Source organism: Salmo salar, chromosome 19, assembly GCF_965601325.2.
Source record: "Salmo salar chromosome 19, fSalSal1, whole genome shotgun sequence".
In the NCBI taxonomy this organism is placed as follows: Eukaryota; Metazoa; Chordata; class Actinopteri; order Salmoniformes; family Salmonidae; genus Salmo; species Salmo salar.
In genome coordinates, this window is record NC_138309.1 from 67610593 (window position 1) to 67623028 (window position 12436).

Genomic DNA, 12436 nt, shown 5'->3' on the forward strand with positions numbered 1-12436 from the left:
ACGCTTGGATTGCGTCCTACCTGACAGGTCGCTCCTACAAGGTGGCGTGGCGAGAATCTGTCTCCGCACCATGCGCTCTCACCACTGGTGTCCCCCAGGGCTCTGTTCTAGGCCCTCTCCTATTCTCGCTATACACCAAGTCACTTGGCTCTGTCATATCCTCACATGGTCTCTCCTATCATTGCTATGCAGACGACACACAATTAATCTTCTCCTTTCCCCCTTCTGATAACCAGGCGGCGAATCGCATCTCTGCATGTCTGTCAGACATATCAGTGTGGATGACGGATCACCACCTCAAGCTGAACCTCGGCAAGACGGAGCTGCTCTTCCTCCCGGGGAAGGACTGCCCGTTCCATGATCTCGCCATCACGGTTGACAACTCCCTTGTGTCCTCCTCCCAGAGTGCTAAGAACCTTGGCGTGATCCTGGACAACACCCTGTCATTCTCCACTAACATCAAGGCGGTGACCCGATCCTGTAGGTTCATGCTCTACAACATTCGCAGAGTACGACCCTGCCTCACACAGGAAGCGGCGCAGGTCCTAATCCAGGCACTTGTCATCTCCCGTCTGGATTACTGCAACTCGCTGTTGGCTGGGCTCCCTGCCTGTGCCATTAAACCCCTACAACTCATCCAGAACGCCGCAGCCCGTCTGGTGTTCAACCTTCCCAAGTTCTCTCACGTCACCCCGCTCCTCCGCTCTCTCCACTGGCTTCCAGTTGAAGCTCGCATCCGCTACAAGACCATGGTGATTGCCTACGGAGCTGTGAAGGGAACGGCACCTCCATACCTTCAGGCTCTGATCAGGCCCTACACCCAAACAAGGGCACTGCGTTCATCCACCTCTGGCCTGCTGGCCCCCCTACCTCTGAGGAAGCACAGTTCCCGCTCAGCCCAGTCAAAACTGTTCGCTGCTCTGGCACCCCAATGGTGGAACAAGCTCCCTCACGACGCCAGGACAGCGGAGTCAATCACCACCTTCCGGAGACACCTGAAACCCCACCTCTTTAAGGAATACCTAGGATAGGATAAAGTAATCCTTCTAACCCCCCCCCCCCCCCCCCCCCTTAAAAGATTTAGATGCACTATTGTAAAGTGGTTGTTCCACTGGATATCATAAGATGAATGCACCAATTTGTAAGTCGCTCTGGATAAGAGCGTCTGCTAAATGACTTAAATGTAAATGTAAATGTAAACTTGTTCTCAACTAGCTTACCTGGTTAAATAAAGGTGCATTTTTTTTTTTTAAACATCTAGATAAACAAAGAGAGGACCATGGACATTCCACAGGGGAGATATGGGAAACTCATTAGGGTCATAAAATGTACAGCTGGGGAAGTGACACCTACAAGCGTGTGGTGACTAAAAGGAGGGAAGAGTATAAGATGTGTTGTGAACTTTCTAAATGTATGCACTCAGCTCACGGCATCCTTGGTAATAAACACTTAAAACTTCTCTGGAGCTTTTGGTCTCAATTGCTTATTGCAAAGAGGTTACAATAGCATTTTTCTTTTTAACAGGTGGTATACCTAAGATAGCCCTATTTGGTAAAAGACCAAGTCCATATTATGGCAAGAACAGCTCAAATAAGCAAAGAGAAACGACAGTCCATCATTACTTTAAGACACTTTGAAAGTTTCTTCAAGTGCAGTCGCAAAACCATCAAGCGCTATGATGAAACTGGCTCTCATGAGGAAAAGGAAGACCCAGAGTTATCTCTGCTGCAGAGGATAAGTTCATTAGAGTTACCAGCCTCAGAAATTGCAGCCCAAATAAATGCTTCACAGAGTAACAGACACATCTCAACATCAACTGTTCAGAGGAGACTGCGTGAATCAGGCCTTCATGGTCGAATTGCTGCAAAAAAAACAACTACTAAAGGACACCAATAACAAGAAAAGACTTGCTTTGGCCAAGACACACGAGCAATGGACATTAGACCGGTGGAAATCTTTCCTTTTGTCTGATGAGTCCAAATTTGAGATTTTTGGTTCCAACCGCTGTGTCTTTGTGAGATGCAGAGTAAGTAAACGGATAATCTCCGCATGTGTGGTTCCCACCGTGAATCATGGAGGAGGAGGTGTGATGGTGTGGGGGTGCTTTGCTGGTGACACCGTCTGTGATTTATTTAGAATTCAAGGCACACTTAACCAGCATGGCTACCACAGCATTCTGCAGCGATACGCCATCCCATCTGGTTTGCTCTTAGTGGGACTATAATTTGTTTTTCAACAGGACCCAAAATACACCTCCAGGCTGTGTAAGGGCTATTTGACCAAGGAAATAGAGTGCTGCATCAGATGACCTGGCCATCACAATCACCCGACCTCAAACCAATTGAGATGGTTTGGGATGAGTTGGACCGCAGAGTAAAGGAAACGCAGCCAACATTTGCTTTTCAAATGATAGTCCCATCTGTCCGGTACAGTTGAAACCGGGATTCATCCGTGAAGAGCACACTTCTCCAGCTTGCCAGTGGCCATCGAAGGTGAGCATTTGCCCATTGAAGATGGTTACGACGCCAAACTGCAGTCAGGTCAAGACCCTGATGAGGACAACAAGCACACAGATGAGCTTCCCTGAGATGTGTGCTTCCCTGAGACGGTTTCTGACAGTTTTTGCAGACCCACAGTTTCACCAGCTTTCCAGGTGGCTGGTCTCAGACGATGGTGAAAAAGCCGAATGTGGAGGTCCTGGGCTGGCGTGGTTACACGTGGTCTGGGGGGGTGAGACCAGTTGAACGTACTGCCAAATTCTCTAAAACAACACAGTAGATAAATTAACATTCAATTCACTGGCAACAGTTCTGGACATGCCTGCAGTCAGCATGCCAATTACACTCTCCCTCAAAACTTGATAAATCTGTGGCATTGTGTTGTGTGACAAAACTGTACATTTTAGAATGGACTTATTGTCCTCAGCACAAGGTGCACCTGTGTATTGATCATGCTGTTTAATCAGTTTCTTGATATGCCACACCTGTCATTTAGATGGATTATCTTGGAAAAAGGAGAAATGCTCACTAACAGGAAGATAAACACATTTTTCCCCAAAATATGAGTGAAATTAGCTTTTTGTGCGTATGGAACATCTTTTATTTCACCTCAAGAAGCATGGGACCAGGACCAACACTTTACATATTATGTTTATATTTTTGTTCAGTATATATATATATATATATATATATATATGAAAACAAAAATGGGATCCTAATTTAAGGTTATGGTTAAGCATGAGGTTAGAAGTGTGGTTAAGGGTAAGGTTAAAAATCACATTTTAAAAAGATAAATCGGCAGGGTTTATGATATTGTGGCTGTGGTAACTAGTGACCACAGTGGTGCTTCCGGAACGGTTACGTCGCGTGACGTGAAATTGATACTTCCTGTAGGTATCATATGTTTCCTGTCAAATTTGTATTATTACTTTTTGATATGTTTGCTTATACAATATTAGTTAAAAAAAATAATGTAGCCTATTTAAAAACAAAAAAAAGACATACAATTTGTTCCCTAAACCAGAAGTTGTGAACTACAAATATGGCGTATTTTGTAGTTTCACCCCTAACCCTATGGTTAGGAATATCAATTATATCTTCACCAATTTCATTCTAATTGACATGTAAAATTTTATGTACCTTCATTAATACCTCAATAAAGTTGTACTGCATCACCACATGCCAATTCAATGTTTGAAGTTGTGCACTTTTTGAAATGTGTTTTTCAGTCCTTGATATTCAAGCTTGGAATGTGGGTCCGACATTATTTTAAAAGGATCCCTTAAGGAACTTCATGTCAAATAATGTTTGGATATGTTAATCTATTCTTGATTTACAAATCATCAAAGTTTGGATAAATTGCACCTGTGGGGGATGCTACTGAGCACCCCATGGCCATTAGGGGTAGGGTATTGAACAAATATGTCTGATTCATCCCAAAGACAAAAAAACTAAAACTAAAAATTGGGAGGATTCCATGACCAGACATGGCTTGTTACAATATGTTTTCTAGGGGTGTATTTAGCTTCATGGTGTGAAAACAAGTGAATGTACGCAAATGTTTATAAAACTATGTTATATCAATATTGGAGCATTGATAATATCATATACTATTTAAACATTCTAAACATTTGATGTGGCAATTCAACCCCTATACCAATTATGGCCTAAAGGCCATAACCGCACCTGAAATGCACAGCATGCTTCTGATAAGCAAGACAACGATGCACTGAATTTCTCACCGCCTATCCAAATAGAGCAGCTGTGCCATGATTTGGCTTTCACCTTCTGAAAATATATACTGCAAGTAGCCAACAGAACCCATGCAGAAAAACACACCTGCTGTCTCGCAAAACATTTTGGATGTCAATGATACAGAGGTAGCCTACTGAAAGAATGAAGGTAAGGTAATAAGCATAATAGCATGGTATACATAGGCCTATAATTTCAATCTATAGCTACTCCTAGCCTATTATGCTTATAAAAAAATCCCATATGAAGATGCATTTATTATTGCATAGGCCTATATTGCGCAGGCCTAATTGAAGGTCAGTCAGCCATATAATAAGCTCGACTGTTGTTCCCTGTTACAAATCGATTAAACTTTTTGGCCTGAAGCAGGCTATTTTTGTAGAAGTAATAAAATGTTAAGTGGACAGTGGTTTGCTGTTGTGCAGCTCCATGATACTGTATCTTACTGTATCTTTCTCTGACTTCTTGTCCGTCTGCCATACCCATAAAATGTAATTTGGGTAAAGTAACAGTTCACCTAAATGGTGAACAACGCCTTCAAAACACCCTAATTCATCTGACCCCGATCACGCACGTCCACTGATGTGTCGGAATCATTCTTTCAATGTGCCTATACATTGAGTGTACAAAACATTAAGAACATCTTTCTATGACAGACTGACCAATTGAATCCAGGTGAAAGCTATGATCCCTTATTGATGTCACTTGTTAAATCCACTTCAATCAGTGTACATGAAGGAGACAGGCTAAAGAAGGATTTCTAAGCCTTGAGACAATTGAGACATTGATTGTGTATGTGCACCATTCAGAGGGTGAATGGGCCAGATTTTCTTTTTAATAAATCGAAACACACACACAGACCTGTTAGTGCTCAACGTTACAACCAAATATTACCCAATTGCTCACGTTGAAGTGACGTAGTGTGCCCAGTGGGAAGAGTGTGCAGTCCAACAGGAACAGCACAGTCTTGGAGAGCTTCTGATAGGCTAATTGACATAATTTGAGTCAATTGGAGGTATACCTGTGGATGATTTTCAAGGCCTACCTTCAAACTCAGTGCCTCTTTGCTTGATATCATGGGAGGAGGCCTACAAACCTGACTCAGTTACACCAGCTCTGTCAGGAGGAATGGGCCAAAATTCACCCTATTTATTGTGGGAAGCTTGTGGAAGGCTATCCGAAACATTTGACCCAAGTTAAACAATTTAAAGGCAATGCTACCAAATACTAATTGAGTGTATGTAAACTTCTGACCAACTGGGAATGTGATGAAAGAAATAAAAGCTGAAATAAATTATTCTCTCTACTGTTATTCTGACATTTCACATTCTTAAAATAAAGTGGTGATCCTAACTGACCTAAGACAGGTACATTTTACTAGGTTTAATGTCAGGAATTGTGAAAAACTGAGTTTAAATGTATTTGGCTAAGGTGTATGTAAACTTCCGACTTCAACTGTATATGGATATATATACACTGCTCAAAAAAATAAAGGGAACACTAAAATAACACATCCTAGATCTGAATGAATGAAATAATCTTATTAAATAATTTTTTCTTTACATAGTTGAATGTGCTGACAACAAAATCACACAACAATAATCAATGGAAATCCAATTTATCAACCCATGGAGGTCTGGATTTGGAGTCACACTCAAAATTAAAGTGGAAAACCACACTAAAGGCTGATCCAACTTTGATGTAATGTCCTTAAAACAAGTCAAAATGAGGCTCAGTAGTGTGTGTGGCCTCCACGTGCCTGTATGACCTCCCTACAACGCCTGGGCATGCTCCTGATGAGGTGGCGGATGGTCTCCTGAGGAATCTCCTCCCAGATCTGGACTAAAGCATCCGCCAACTCCTGGACAGTCTGTGGTGCAACGTGGCGTTGGTGGATGGAGCGAGAAATGATGTCCCAGATGTGCTCAATTGGATTCAGGTCTGGGGAACGGGCGGGCCAGTCCATAGCATCAATGCCTTCCTTTTGCAGGAACTGCTGACACACTCCAGCCACATGAGGTCTAGCATTGTCTTGCATTAGGAGGAACCCAGGGCCAACCGCACCAGCATATGGTCTCACAAGGGGTCTGAGGATCTCATCTCGGTACCTAATGGCAGTCAGGCTACCTCTGGCGAGCACATGGAGGGCTGTGCGGCCCCCCAAAGAAATGCCACCCCACACCATGACTGACCCACCGCCAAACCGGTCATGCTGGAGGATGTTGCAGGCAGCAGAACGTTCTCCACGGCATCTCCAGGCTCTGTCACGTCTGTCACGTGCTCAGTGTGAACCTGCTTTCATCTGTGAAGAGCATAGGGCGCCAGTGGCGAATTTGCCAATCTTGGTGTTCTCTGGCAAATGCCAAACATCCTGCACGGTGTTGGGCTGTAAGCACAACCCCCACCTGTGGTCGTCGGGCCCTCATACCACCCTCATGGAGTCTGTTTCTGACCGTTTGAGCAGACACATGCACATTTGTGGCCTGCTGGAGGTCATTTTGCAGGGCTCTGGCAGTGCTCCTCCTGCTCCTCCTTGCACAAAGGCGGAGGTAGCGGTCCTGCTGCTGGGTTGTTGCCCTCCTACCCGCCCTCCTCCACGTCTCCTGATGTACTGGCCTGTCTCCTGGTAGCGCCTCCATGCTCTGGACACTACGCTGACAGACACAGCAAACCTTCTTGCCACAGCTCGCATTGATGTGCCATCCTGGATGAGCTGCACTACCTGAGCCACTTGTGTGGGTTGTAGACTCCGTCTCATGCTACCACTAGAGTGAAAGCACCGCCAGCATTCAAAAGTGACCAAAACATCAGCCAGGAAGCATAGGAACTGAGAAGTGGTCTTTGGTCACCACCTGCAGAACCACTCCTTTATTGGGGGTGTCTTGCTAATTGCCTATAATTTCCACCTGTTGTCTATTCCATTTGCACAACAGCATGTGACATTTATTGTCAATCAGTGTTGCTTCCTAAGTGGACAGTTTGATTTCACAGAAGTGTGATTGACTTGGAGTTACATTGTGTTGTTTAAGTGTTCCCTTTATTTTTTTGAGCAGTGTATTTACCCCAAAAATATATGGGGGATTGGAAATGATGCAGACAATTACATTGGCCCAAATTGGTCTACAAGTTCTGGCCTGGTTTAGATCTTATCTTTTCGGAAAGATATCAGTTTGTCTCTGTAGATTTCGGTGTTCCTCGAGGCTCCGTTTTAGGACCACTATTGTTTTCACTATATATTTTACCTCTTCGGGATGTCATTCGGAAACATAATGTTAACTTTCATTGCTATGCGGACGACACACAGCTGTACATTTTGATAAAACATGGTGAAGCCCCAAATTGCCCTCCCTGGAAGCCTGTGTTTCAGACATAAGGACGTGGATGGCGGCAAATGATCTACTTTTAAACTCGGACAAAACAGAGATACTAGTTCTAGGTCCCAAGAAACAAAGAGATCTTCTGTTGAATCTGACAATTAATCTTGATGGTTGTACAGTCATCTCAAATAAAACTGTGAAGGACCTTGGCGTTACTCTGGACCCTGATCTCTCTTTTGATGAACATATCAAGACTCTTTCAAGGACAGCTTTTTTCCATCTACGTAACATTGCAAAAATAAGAAACTTTCTGTCCAAAAATGATGCAGAAAAATGAATCCATGCTTTTGTCACTTCTAGGTTAGACTACTGCAATGCTCTACTTTCTGTCTACCCGGATAAAGCACTAAATAAACCTCAGTTAGTGCTAAACACGGCTTTACTGCTAACGGTTTTACGGTTTTACTGCTAACCTACAAAGCATTACATGGGCTTGCTCCTACCCATCTTTCCGATTTGGTCCTGCCGTACATACCTACACGTACACTACGATCACAAGACGCAGGCTTCCTTACTGTCCCTAGAATTTCTAAGCAAACAGCTGGAGGCAGGGCTTTCTCCTATAGAGCTCAATTTTTATGGAATGGTCTGCCTATCGATGTGAGAGACGCAGACTCGGTCTCGACCTTTAAGTCTTTATTGAAGACTCATCTCTTCAGTAGGTCCTATGATTGAGTGTAGTCTGGCCCAGGGCCACAGTGTCTCCCGACCCCTCCTGTCTCAGCCTCCAGTATTTATGCTGCAATAGTTTATGTCGGGGGCCTAGGGTCAGTCTGTTATATCTGGAGTTTTCTCCTGTCTTATCCGGTGTCCTGTGTGAATTTAAGTATGCTCTCTCTAATTCTTTCTTTCTTTCTTTCTTTCTTTCTTTCTTTCTTTCTTTCTTTCTTTCTTTCTTTCTTTCTTTCTTTCTTTCTTTCGGAGGACCTAAGCCCTAGGACCATGCCTCAGGACTACCTGGCCTGATGACTCCTTGCTGTCCCCAGTCCACCTGGTCGTGCTGCTGCTCCAGTTTCAATTGTTCTGCCTGCGCTATGGAACACTGACCTGTTCACCGGACGTGCTACTTGTCCCAGACCTGCTGTTTTCAACTCTCTAGAGACAGCTGGAGCGGTAGAGATACTCTGAATGATCGGCTATGAAAAGCCAACTGACATTTAATCCTGAGGTGCTGACCTGTTGCACCCTCTACAACCACTGTGATTATTATTATTTGACCCTGCTGGTCATCTATGAACATTTGAACATCTTGGCCATGTTCTGTTATAATCTCCACCCGGCACAGCCAGAAGAGGACTAGCCACCCCTCATAGCCTAGTTCCTCTCTGGGTTTCTTCCTAGGTTCCGGCCTTTCTAGGGAGTTTTTCCTAACCACCGTGCTTCTACACCTGCATTGCTAGCCGTTTGGGGTTTTAAAACTGTACAGCACTTTCTGACATCAGCAGATTAAGAAGGGCTTTATAAATACATTTGGTTGATTGATTGATGGAAGCAACAATCTATCCTCAACATTAAAGCTGATCCGCCCTTAAATTATTATTTTTTAAATCAGTAAAAGTATATAAATTATATATATATATGTTATACCTAGGGTTAGGTTTAGGGTTTTTATGGCAAAAAACAGTATGGGTTTATAGCTATCTTGCTCCTCCCTGTGGCCTTCAACGGGTACTACATATATCATTCGTGACACTTAAATCAAATCAAATCAAATTTTATTGGTCACATACACATGGTTAGCAGATGTTATTGCTAGTGTAGCGAAATGCCTGTGCTTCTAGTTCCGACAGTGCAGCAACATCTAATAAGTAATCTAACAATTCCACTACAACTACCTAATACACACAAATCTAAGTAAAGGGATGGAATAAGAATATGTACAGTACATATAAACATATGGGTGCGCAATGACCGAGCGGCATAGGCAAGATGCAATAGATGGTATAAAATACAGTATATACATATGGAATGTAATGCAAGATATGTACACATCATTATTAAAGTGGCCTTAATAAAGTGACTAGTGATACATTTGTTAGAGTGGCCAATGATTTCAAGTCTGAATGTAGGCAGCAGCCTCTCTGTGTTAGTAATGATGGCCATGAGATAGAAGCTATTTTTCAGTCTCTCGGTCCCAGCTTTGATGCACCTGTACTGACCTCGCCTTCTGGATGGTAGCACAATCTTCACCACACACCACACCATTTCAGTTTGTCCGTGATGTGTATGCCGAAGAACTTAAAACTTTCCACCTTCTCCACTGCTGTCCCGTCGATGTGGATAGGGGGGAGCTCCCTGTGCTGTTTCCTGAAGTCCACGATCATCTCTTTTGTTTTGTTGACGTTGAGTAAGAGGTTGTGTTCCTGACACCACACTCTGAGTGCCCTCACCTCCTACCTGTAGGCTGTCTCGTCGTTGTTGGTAATCAAGCCTACTACTGTTGTGTCGTCTGTAAACTTGATGATCAAGTTGGAGGCGTGCATGGCCACCCAGTCATAGGTGAACAGGGAGTACAGGAGGGGGCTGAGCACGCACCCTTGTGGGGCCCCAGTGTTGAGGATCAGCGAAGTGGAGATGTTGTTTCCTACCTTCACCACCTAGGGGCGGCCTGTCAGGAAGTCCATTACCCAATTGCACAGGGCGGGGTTGAGACCCAGGGCCTCAAGCTTGTTGATGAGCTTGGAGGGTACTGTGGTGTTGAATGCTGAGCTGTAGTCAATGAACAGCATTCTTACATATGTATTCCTCTTGTCCAGATGGGATAGGGCAGTGTGCAGTGTGATGGCGATTGCTGTGGACCTATTGGGGCGGTATGCAAATTGCAGTGGGTCTAGGGTGACAGGTAAGGTGGAGGTGATATGATCCTTGACTAGTCTCTCAAAGCACTTCATAATGACAGAAGTGAGTGCCACAGGGCGATAGTAATTTAGTTCAGTTACTTTTGCCTTCTTGGGTACAGGAACAATGGTGGCAATCTTGGAGCATGTGGGGACAGCAGACTGGGATAGGGAGAGATTGAATATGTCCGTAAACACACCAGCCAGTTGGTCTGCGCATGCTCTGTGGACACTGCTAGGGATGCTGTCTGGGCCGGCAGCCCTGCGAGGGTTAACACGTTTAAACGTCTTACTCACGTCGGCCACGGAGGAGAGCCACAGTCCTTGGTAGTGGGCCACCGTAGTCACAATGGGTACAACATCTCCTATGCACTTCCTTATAAACTCACTCACCGAATCAGCATATAAATCTATACTATTCTCTGAGGCTACCCGGAATGTCCCAGTCCGGTGTGTTACTAGGCTCATAATCTGAGGTAGCAACTGCATCAGATCTACAAATCAATGAGCTAGACCTATCAATTTCGTGAACTTGCGCAGCATTCGCTCAATTTGATGCCTACGAACGAACAGATTTCGACGAATATCAAATTACCCAGCATCCATTTAGAAACAACAAATCGTCAAAAAAATGGTTATTTCTTAATTAGAAAAATGTCTTCTGGCTGTTTAAATCGGCCACATCTTGAAAAAGAGGACAGGGACATGCGTTTTGTTTAGGTTTTACACCTTTTTCTGAAACAATAGCGAAGCTGGCATTGTGATGCAGAACAATGGGCTGGTAATAGAACATTCAGAAGGTGAGTTAGTGCTACGGTGCGCAATAGAATTAATAGGAACTGGCAGGGTGAAAAATGCCCTAAATTAAGGCCAGTTGTTTTCGCAAATACTTCAAGACTTTGGAAAGCAGCTGGGACATATGGTAACATTATGAAACTGGGCTCCATTGCGGATACAAGGAACTATCTTTGCGTGTGTGGCTCCATTTGTGGCTCCTTACTACAATCAATCAGTATGGCAAAAATAATCTCTACACAGAAGGCCTTAGAAATAATTTTTGCAGAGAGAGAAGCTAGTGTGTAAGGAGCGTCTTCTACTATGGAAGATTAAGAATTTTCTCTGTCAATTTGGAGTATGACAGTGAGTTGGAAGAAGAGGATGAGATTGACTTTCAGCCAGCCCCAGGACCAGCCCGTCAGCAGCCAGCCCCAGGACCAGTCCGTCAGCAACCAGCTCATCAGCAGCCTGCAGGAGGAGTAATATGGATGTTACAATTTTTTCAAATTGAATGGTCTTCTTGCCCAAGGAATGAGCCACCTTGCATGGCTGCCAATGTGATAAAGATGCAACCAGGGCCGACGCGGATGGAGGTTACTCACGCGCAGGACATGAAGTCTTCTTTTGAACTGTTAATCCCAGACACCATCTAGAAAATCATTTTGGACTACACTAATTTGGATGGGAAGGCATGTTTTGGAGAGAGATGGAAGGAGATGGACCAAACTCATTTACATGCATACTTTGGGGTTCTTATCCTTGCTGGTGCTTTCAGATCCAATAGGGGAATCCACAGAATCCCTGTGGGATGCAGAAACTGGCAGAGAACTTTTCCATGCAACAATGTCTTTGGAAAACTTCCACATTATTTCCAGGATCATCCGCTTCGATAACCGGGACACCAGACCAGCTTGGCGGCAGAGAGACAAGCTAGCTGCGATCAGGTCAAGTGGGTGGACCGCCTTCCCCTGTTTCACAACTCTGGGCCCAACGTTACTGTTGATGAGCAGCCATTTAGGGGCCGCTGCCCCTTCAGGCAGTACATACCGTCTAAACCCGCAAAATATGGAATCAAGATCTGGGCTGCCTGTGATGCTGCTTCATCATATGCGTGGAACTTGCAAGTGTATATGGGGAAGCCAGATGGAGGAGCCCCTGAGAAGAACCAAGGGATGCGGGTTGTCCTGGACTTGAC